Source organism: Sorex fumeus, unplaced genomic scaffold (assembly GCF_029834395.1).
Source record: "Sorex fumeus unplaced genomic scaffold, SorFum_2.1 ptg000002l, whole genome shotgun sequence".
NCBI lineage: Eukaryota > Metazoa > Chordata > Mammalia > Eulipotyphla > Soricidae > Sorex > Sorex fumeus.
The window spans coordinates 82,658,170-82,667,844 of NW_026606059.1; the positions used below are offsets into that span (position 1 = coordinate 82,658,170).

At 39.3% G+C, this 9,675-nt stretch overlaps 1 non-coding gene across 1 annotated transcript; it reads left to right on the top strand.

Moving 5' to 3' along the window:
* Window positions 1–631: 631 nt before the first annotated feature.
* Window positions 632–738, top strand: LOC130022807 (U6 spliceosomal RNA). Its single transcript, XR_008792319.1, has one exon. It is a non-coding gene; the product is annotated as a U6 spliceosomal RNA (small nuclear RNA).
* Window positions 739–9,675: the final 8,937 nt, after the last annotated feature.

The following is a 9,675-nucleotide window of genomic DNA, read 5'->3' on the forward strand; positions in this document are numbered from 1 at the left end:
AGAGACAATGGGATCCATCAAAGTGAAATTATTTCATGAAGCATATTCCCTCACAACAAGCATGAATTGAGACAATGATCTCTATCTGTAAAACAAGAGTGGGGGCTCCGATATTTCTAAAATAGCAATTGATGTTTTTTACCCATTTCACTTTTGTCCTTTCTGTCATCCACATTGTAAAAAAGTTATTCTAGGCTCCTTGCTGCGGAATTACTTTACTTGCAAAGCTTTTTACAAAAGCTGATTCATAGGAGGTTTTAAGATTTAAAAGCTTAGGTTTTAAAAGGAAAAATAGTAGTTAGGGAACGAGTCCACAATTTGGAAGATTACATGATCCCTTAAGCCTTGACCCTTTAATGTGCAAAATAATTTTAGTAGAGGAAAATAAATGTTGAAGGGGAAGTAGTGAAATTTTGGAAATGATAAGTTTTAGCACTTCTTATTCTCCCCATTGCTATTACCTGAAATTTGAGGGATCAAAATGTCTTTGCAGATTATTGTCATAATTTCCTAATGGCTGAACCTGTATCTATCTTTGTCACCTACAATCTCCTTTCTTTAATGCAAAGTGATTCCTGTTGTGACCTAAATCACAAAGGGCCAACATCTCTAGTCAAATCTATGCCAGATTGTGCTCGCTTCGGCAGCACATATACTAAAATTGGAACGATACAGAGAAGATTAGCATGGCCCCTGCGCAAGGATGACACGCAAATTCGTGAAGCGTTCCATATTTTTAAGAAAACTTGTGACCATATTCAGGAGGCCCGAAGGGTACCAGCTAGAAGAAATCCGAATAAAAATACCCCAAGACACATTCTGATCAAAATGACCAAAACCTTAGACAGAGACAAAATTCTGAAAGCAGCAAGATCGAAGAAAGAAATCTCTTACAAAGGAGCATCCTTAAAATTCACAGCTGATTTTTCTGATGAAACCCTTATGGCCCAAAAACAGTGGTGGGACATAGTGAAAAAACTCAATGAAATAAATGCCTCCCCAAAAATACTTTACCCAGCGAGACTCTCATTCATAATAGAAGGAACAACACACAGTTTCACAGACAAACAACAGCTCAGGAACTTCATAGACTCAAAACCGTGGTTACAAGAACAACAAAATGGGCTACTTTAAGGCAAGAAAGGCCCCTCAAATACACCAAATTTCAACAGAAAAATGGGACAAAATCCCATAACAATAATCTCTCTCAATGTCAATGGGCTAAACGCACCAATTAAAAGACATAGAGTGGCAGGATGGATTAGAAAATTGAACCCAACATTCTGCTGCCTGCAAGAAACACATCTCAATAGTCAAAGCAAACACAGACTCAGAGTCAAAGGCTGGAAAACAATCCTACAGGCAAACAGCTCCCATAAAAAAGCTGGGGTAGCCATCCTAATATCAGACCACATCGATTTCAGAGTGAGGAAGGTCATAAGAGACAGTGAAGGTCATTTCTTATTGATCAAAGGATCTGTACAACAGGAAGAACTTATAATAATAAATGTATATGCACCTAATGAGAGACCAGCAAAGTACTTAAAACAACTACTCATAGACTTGGAAAAAGACATCAACAGCAACACAATACTAGTGGGAGACTTCAACACTGCTTTGTCACCTCTTGATAGATCAACCAGACTCAAGCTTAGCAAGGACAAACTTCATCTGAGGGAAACAATGGAAGAAAGGGACTTAGGAGATATATACAGGACACTTCATCCACAAAAAGCTGAATACACATTCTTCTCAAGCGTACATGGAACATTCTCCAAGATAGACCACATGCTGAGCCACAAAACATGCCTCCAAAAAATTAAGAAGATAGAGATTGTATCGACAATCTTCTCAGACCATAATGCGCTGAAATTAGAAGTAAATCACATACAAAAACAGAAAACTAAATCAAACACCTGGAAATTAAACAGTGCTCTACTGAACAACGAGTGGCTTAGACAGGAAATCAAAGAGGAAATCAAAAGATTCCTAGAAACGAATGAAAATGAGGACACGAGTTACCAAAACTTATGGGACACAGCAAAAGCTGTGTTAAGAGGAAAGTTTATAGCTCTACAAGCATTCCTCAGGAAGGAGGAGAGAGCACACATAAGTAACCTAACCTCACAGTTTAAGAGCTTGGAGAAGGACCAAAAAAAGGAGCACAACCCGAACAGGAGAAAGGAAATAATAAAACTCAGAGCAGAGATTAACGAGATGGAAACCCAAAAAACAATCCGAAAGATCAATGAAACCAAGAGCTGGTTCTTCGAGAAAATTAACAAGATTGATAAGCCTCTAGCAAAACTCACAAAGAAAGGGAAAGAGAAAACCCTAATAAACCGAATCAGAAATGAAAAGGGGATCATCACAACAGAAACTACAGAAATTCAAAGGATCCTCAGGGAGTACTTTGAGAAACTGTATGCCACGGAACATCAAAACCTCGAGGAAATGGATAAATTCCTAGACTCCTACAGACTCCCAAGGCTGAACCAAGAAGACCTGGAATACCTGAACAGACCTATCACCATCAAGGAAATTGAAATGGTAATAAAAAGTCTCCCCAAGCACAAAAGTCCTGGTCCGGATGGATTCACTAGTGAATTCTTCCAAATATTTAAAGAGGACTTACTCCCAATCCTCTTTAAGCTTTTCCACGAAATTGAAATATCAAAAACACTTCCAAACAGTTTCTACGAAGCAAATATCACACTGATACCAAAAGCAGACAGAGATACCACAAAGAAAGAGAATTACAGACCAATATCCCTGATGAACACAGATGCAAAGATCCTCAACAAACTACTAGCAAATAGAATCCAACTACTCATCAAAAAGATTATACACCATGACCAAGTAGGATTCATCCCAGGGATGCAAGGATGGTTCAACATTCGGAAATCAATCAACATAATCCATCATATCAACAAAAGAAAAGATAAAAAGCATATGATTATATCAATAGATGCAGAGAAAGCATTTGACAAGATCCAGCACCCCTTTATGATGAAAACCCTAGCCAAAATGGGTATAGAGGGGACCTTCCTCAACATAATTAAAGCCATCTACCACAAGCCTACAGCAAGCATCATCCTCAATGGGGAAAAACTGAGAGCCTTCCCCCTAAGGTCAGGGACGAGACAAGGATGCCCACTCTCTCCACTGCTGTTCAATATAGTACTGGAAGTACTTGCAATAGCGATTAGGCAAGAAAAAGATATTAAGGGCATTCTGGTAGGAAAGGAAGAAATCAAGCTCTCACTATTCGCAGATGATATGATACTATACTTAGAGAACCCAATAACCTCCACGAAAAAACTCCTAGAAACAATAGACTCGTATAGTAAAGTTGCAGGCTATAAAATCAATACCCAAAAGTCCATGGCATTCCTATATGCAAACAGTGAGAGAGAAGAAAGCAACATGAAAAAAACAATCCCGTTCACAATTGTGCCCCAGAAAATCAAGTACCTAGGAATCAGCTTAACTAAGGAAGTAAAGGACCTGTACAAAGAAAACTACAAAACGCTACTTCAGGAAATAAAAGAGGACATGAGGAAATGGAAAGATATCCCCTGCTCATGGGTCGGGAGACTTAACATTGTCAAAATGGCAATACTACCGAAAGCATTGTATAAATTCAATGCAATCCCTATAAGGATACCCACGACATTCTTCAAAGAAATGGAGCAAACACTCCTGAAATTTATATGGAACAATAAGCCCCCACGAATAGCTAAAGCAATTCTTGGGAAAAAGAAAATGGGAGGAATCAACCTCCCGAACTTCAAACTGTACTACAAAGCAGTAATAATTAAAACAGCATGGTACTGGAACAAAGGCAGAACTGCAGACCAATGGAACAGGGTTGAATACACTGACATCTCCCCTCAATCATATGATCATCTAATCTTTGATAAAGGTGCAAGTAATGTGAAGTGGAGTAAGGAAAGCCTCTTTAACAAATTGTGCTGGCATCACTGGACGGCTACATGCAAAAAAATGGGCTCAGAACTCTGCCTAACACCGTGTACAAAAGTAAGATCAAAATGGATTAAAGACCTCAACATCAGACCAGAAACCATAAGGTACATTGAAGACAAAGTTGGAAAAACCCTCCATGACATTGAAGCTAATGGTATCTTCAAAGATGCCACGCCACTGGCCGAGCAAGTGAAAACAGAGATAGATAAATGGGACTATCTTAAACTAAGAAGCTTCTGCACCTCCAAAGAAACAGTGACCAAAATACAAAGACAGTCTACAGAATGGGAAAGGATATTCGCCGAATACACATCTGACAAGGGGCTGATATCCAGGATATACAAAATACTGGTTAAACTCCACAAGAAGAAAACATCCAACCCCATCCAAAAATGGGGCAATGAAATGAACAGAAACTTTCTCAAAGAAGAAATCCGAATGGCAAAAAAGCACATGAGAAAATGCTCTACATCATTAATCATCAGGGAGATGCAGATCAAAACCACAATGAGATACCATCTCACACCTCAGAGACTGGCCCACATTCAAAAGAACAAAAGCAACCGATGTTGGCGTGGATGTGGCGAGAAAGGGACACTCCTTCACTGTTGGTGGGAATGTCCACTGGTTCAGCCCTTCTGGAAAACAGTATGGACGATTCTCAAAAAATTAGAAATTGAGCTCCCATTTGACCCAGCAATACCACTCCTGGGAATATATCCCAGAGAGGCAAAAATGTATAGTCGAAGTGACATCTGCACTTGTTTGTTCATTGCAGCACTCTTTACAATAGCCAGAAACTGGAAGAAACCTGAGTGCCCAAGAACAGATGACTGGTTAAAGAAACTTTGGTACATCTACACAATGGAGTACTATGTAGCTCTTAGAAAAGATGAAGTCATGAAATTTACATACAAGTGGTACAACATGGAAAGTATCATGCTAAGCGAAATGAGTCAGAAAGAGAGGGATAGACATAGAAAGATTGCATTCATCTGGGGGATATAAAGTAACAAAATAGGAGATTAATACCCAAGAATAGCTGAGATCAGCACCAGGAGGTTTACTCCGTAGCTTAGTGGACAATTGGGCATTCTAGAGGAAAGGGCAGCTCAGATAGAGAAGGGAACACCAAATAAAGGGTGTTTGGTGGTCCCTCCCAGGAGGGAGGGGAGATGCATGTCGAAAGTGGACTATGGACTGAACATGTTTGCCACTCAATGCCTCTTTTGCAGACCACAACACCCAAAAGGAGAGAGAGAACACAGGGGATTGCCCTGCCACAGAGGCAGGGGGGGATGCGGGGATGGGGGTGGGGGGGGGGACATTATCCATGGTGGTGGAAAATGGGCACTGGTGGAGGGATAGGTATCTGATCATTGTATAATTGAAACCTAAGCACAAAAATTGTAAATCTACAACTGTACCTCATGGTGTTTCACTAATAAAAAAAAAATTAAAAACAAACAAACAAACAAACAAACAAAAAAATCTATGCCAGATTGCCAGTCATGCACCATGCAGCCATGGCACTCACATTTAAGGCTAAGAAGACCTTAGCAAGATTTCTAAGACTCACAACATTCTCTCCTATTCACACTCCTTTCTATTTTCATGAACCTCTCTTTTGTTGATTCAAGATGTCAGACACAATGCTGTCTTCAAGGAGCTTGACTTTGAAATGCTCCTCATGTCAAAAAAGGTTGTAGAAAGATTTCAAAATCCTTTCTGTGCATGTGACCAACTCTGACTTGATCCAGGGTACTGCACACCCTCCTGAGCACTGTCTGTAGTAAATCCTAATCCCTGGACACAGAGTCAGGAATAGCACCTGAGCACTGCTGGGTGTGACACGCCTCAGTTTTTATGTGAAACACTCATCTTCTCAATATTTACATGACTCATTCATTTACCTATTTCAGGTTTTTATTTATACCCTCAAGAAGGCCTTCATTGAAATTCTCCATTCCAAACTTACCACCCCTATCTATTTGTTCTTTGTGCTTTAAGTACATAATTTACTTATTCACATTTTATTGTTTACTATCTGCCATTGAGAAGCCTGGAAGGAATTTTTAAAACTATTTACAGGATATCCTCAGGGTCTGCCATTTGGTAGAAACTCATAAACAATGGGAGAACTTTGACTCTCTTGTCCAGGGGTAAATTCTGGGGAACTGAAACAGGATTGGGAATGTAAGAGTAGAGGGGACCCAGGGTTCACTTCTCAATGAAGACATTGTGTGAACAATTTATCCTAGAGAGAAAATTCAGGGCTTGGTCAGGGATTATGATAGAAAGTTGCGTGGAATTTCTGTGAATATTATTTGTAGGCCTGAGAACACTGAAGTGGTAAAGGCTTTGTATGATTTTCAACAAGTTAGCCACATGTGGAACAGGAGTAGCCAAAAATTTGCTGCTTGGGCAACAAGAAGAGAGAATGAAAATGTACAGATGAAACAAGAGGCAAATGTAAAACCAGCTATTGGTTTACTAAGAAGAGGAGTGGACATTTCAGACGTGTTAAATATAAGAAGACAACAACTGGTGGTTTATATGCTACCCACCAACCCTTTCTTTACCAAATGTGAGCAAACTTTTCCTGGAAAGTCTCAGGTACCAAAACAGATGAGATTTTGCAAGTCACATTTCACTTCTGCAACAAACTCCTCTTTTCTTTCTTTTTCAAAACAACTTTAAAAAATGTGAAAAACAGGTAAGAATTGCAAGACTTGCTTTTTCTCCCCCACAACAAACCAACGAAAACTATGTAGCTCATGGCATAGTCACTGAGACCAGAGAAAGGAAAAAATTCCCTGGTGGCCCACAGGTAATGATGAAATAAAGTGTTAGAGCAGGCGCTCTTTGGAGAAAATAAAATAATCTGAATTCCTTACACATTGAATTTATGAGTTGAAGTTCAAATCACCTCATGTAGCTTCAGGCTAGCTGTATATTATTCTTTTACTCACGTCATGGAAAAGAACAATAATCAACTGCTTTACCAGCTCCAAGTCAGCCCAAAGAAGAAATTAGGTTTTGTCTAAGAGTCTTTCCAGACCAACTAGGATGCAGTAAAGTCTAGCAACATTAAGAACATTCTAATTATTGACTGTGGTAAAACAAAGTATTCTCATACAGGAACAGAGTATCTTCAAGCAACAACAAACTTTTCCTTGTTCAGAAGTCTGTGTATCAGGAATTTCGCTTGACAAAGTTGTCTAGCTTTCTAAGCTATCTGATGACAGATGGGACTGATGCATTGCAAATTCATGTTATGCGTGGGGAAACTTGGCTGCAAGGCTGAGTTCAGCTGGAACTCTTTGATGGAACACCTAGATATGGGATTCCAGCATGGTTAAGGGTAGCTGGACAATTTCAAAGTGATTGAAGACTCCAAGAATGAGTGTTCTAAGAGATGATGAGAATTACCAGACAAAAAAAAATTTAATTATGGTTTGAAAAACTATTCCAGCACAACCAGAATCAAATGTATTGTTAGGTTTTCTCTTGCATAAAGGAACTTAAATTATCTTGTGGTCTACATAAGTCATCAAAGATAATGTGCTCCATCAAAGTGAGGTTATTTCCTGTTATTTTTTCTTTTTGGGTCACACCCAGCGATGCTCGGGATTACTCCTGGCGCTGCACTCAGGAATTACTCCTGGTGGTGCTTGAGGGACCATATGGGATGCCAGGGATTGAACCCAGGTCAGCCGCATGCAAGGCAAACACCCTACCCGTTGTACTATGGCTCCGGCTTCAAAGTGAGGTTATTTCATCATGCATATTCCCTTACAACAAACATGACTTAGAACATTTACCCTACAGCCAATGGGAGAACTTGAAGGCATGGGAGAATAATCAGAATGAGCTCCAATTCTTTGAATTTTTTCCCTGGCCCCTATGCTTCCCCCTCACCCCCTCTTTGGTGGAGTAAATAATTAAGTCAACTAGTTTTTTTTTTATTTTACACTGTGCTGCATTTCTTGATAAGGTACAGTGATAAAAAGGAAAATTGATTTCTTTCTAGAAGAAATCGAAAGAATAAAACTCAAAAAAAAAAAACCCAACCTGGCAGAGAAGGTTATAGGAAAGGAGGGCAGAATAAATTATTTCAAAGAAGAGAAGAATTGAGATGCTCTCTGAGAGAGGAAAGGCAGGCAAACTCATAATAGGGGATAACTATATATATAAAAAATCTGTAGACAGAAATAAATTTAAAATCAGTTGAATATGGGAAAAGAAGAAACCAGAACAATAATAGTCCATGTATGCTTTGAGCTTAATCTTGACAATAAGATTTTAAACTTTAGTTATAGAGATTTTAATAGAATTCAGAGTTCTTTCTAAAAAGTTTGAGTTAGAGGAGAATAAATTACTGCAAAACATATAACTAAAATTTGACTACTATTCTTTTCATTGTGTCTTATTGGAGAAAATGATTATCTTTTAAATCTGCACTTGAAAAGGGACAGCTTAGAAGCATACAGATTTCCAACCCAGTTGTGAGAAAAATAAAGACATGAACAATGACTCCCTCCTAGCTACTCCCTCCCAAATCTCTACCAGTATATTGTGTTGCCTTCTACTTTAAAATATGTCCTCGCAGACTTTCATCTACTGTGGAAAAAAAAAGAGAGAGAGAAATCTACTTTTCTGTCTGCCCATAGCAAGAGAGCCATCCCTGCTGCATTTTCATTCTGTTCTCTGATGCTCCTGAATATGCATTTGAGCTGTGAAGCTGAGAATGTTGAAACAAAGGAATTTTCCCTTGGAAATGGTGGCTAGCAGAAACAGTAGGGGAAACACAATTAATCTAGGAGCAGCAGGGGTGGCTGCAAGAGGAGTTGAAACAGCCCCAGAAAGGAGAAACCATAAAGGAACAGGAAAAGAACGAGAACAAGAAAGAAAATACATCCTGGTTTCAGAAGAACTCTGAAAAGATGACCCACATTGGGAGGATACATTAATTCCAGGAACAACAATGCACCACCAAAATAATCAACGCTCTTATTCCTTATGTGCCCTTTCTCACCCATTCCTAGTTTTGTCCCCTGCTATTTCCCCTAGATCAATATGCAGAGCAGAGCATTCAAAAGTTCTATAATAAATGAGGTTTGCATTTCAAACATGGCAAGTTTTTGTCTTTTCATTGAAGGCGGCTGGAAAGTACTATTGCTGCTTACTGCATGTGGCCCAAGCTTTGTAGAATAAAATCTGACCTGACAAAGGCAAAAGAAGAAAGGGCAATGAATGCATGTGTAGAAGAAGGAGGCTGGATGTCACAGCAACTGCATTGTGCCCTGGAAACAAAAGGAGGATTTGAAGGCATCCAAATAAATCTACATACAAGTAATTTGCTTAGAGGGCACCCCGCAGCTGAAAGGGTCAATGGAGTTCCCAAGATTCTGGAGAGAATAAATTTGTCTGCAGTATCTACCTTGGTCTGAAACATTCCAGTTGGAGAATAGACTGTGGTTCTATCCAAATGCAAATTTACTGGGAGCAAAAGAAAGGGATCCTTTCAGATTAGTGCTTTTTCCCCTTAGTGATGCCAGGGATAGATCCTAAGCTCTCAAATATGCAAAGTGAATACTTTACCACTGAGCTGCAACTCTGGCTGCTACAAGAAGTTCAGATTCATATGACTGATTTGTGGGCAGACCCTCCATGAAGAATGTTTTG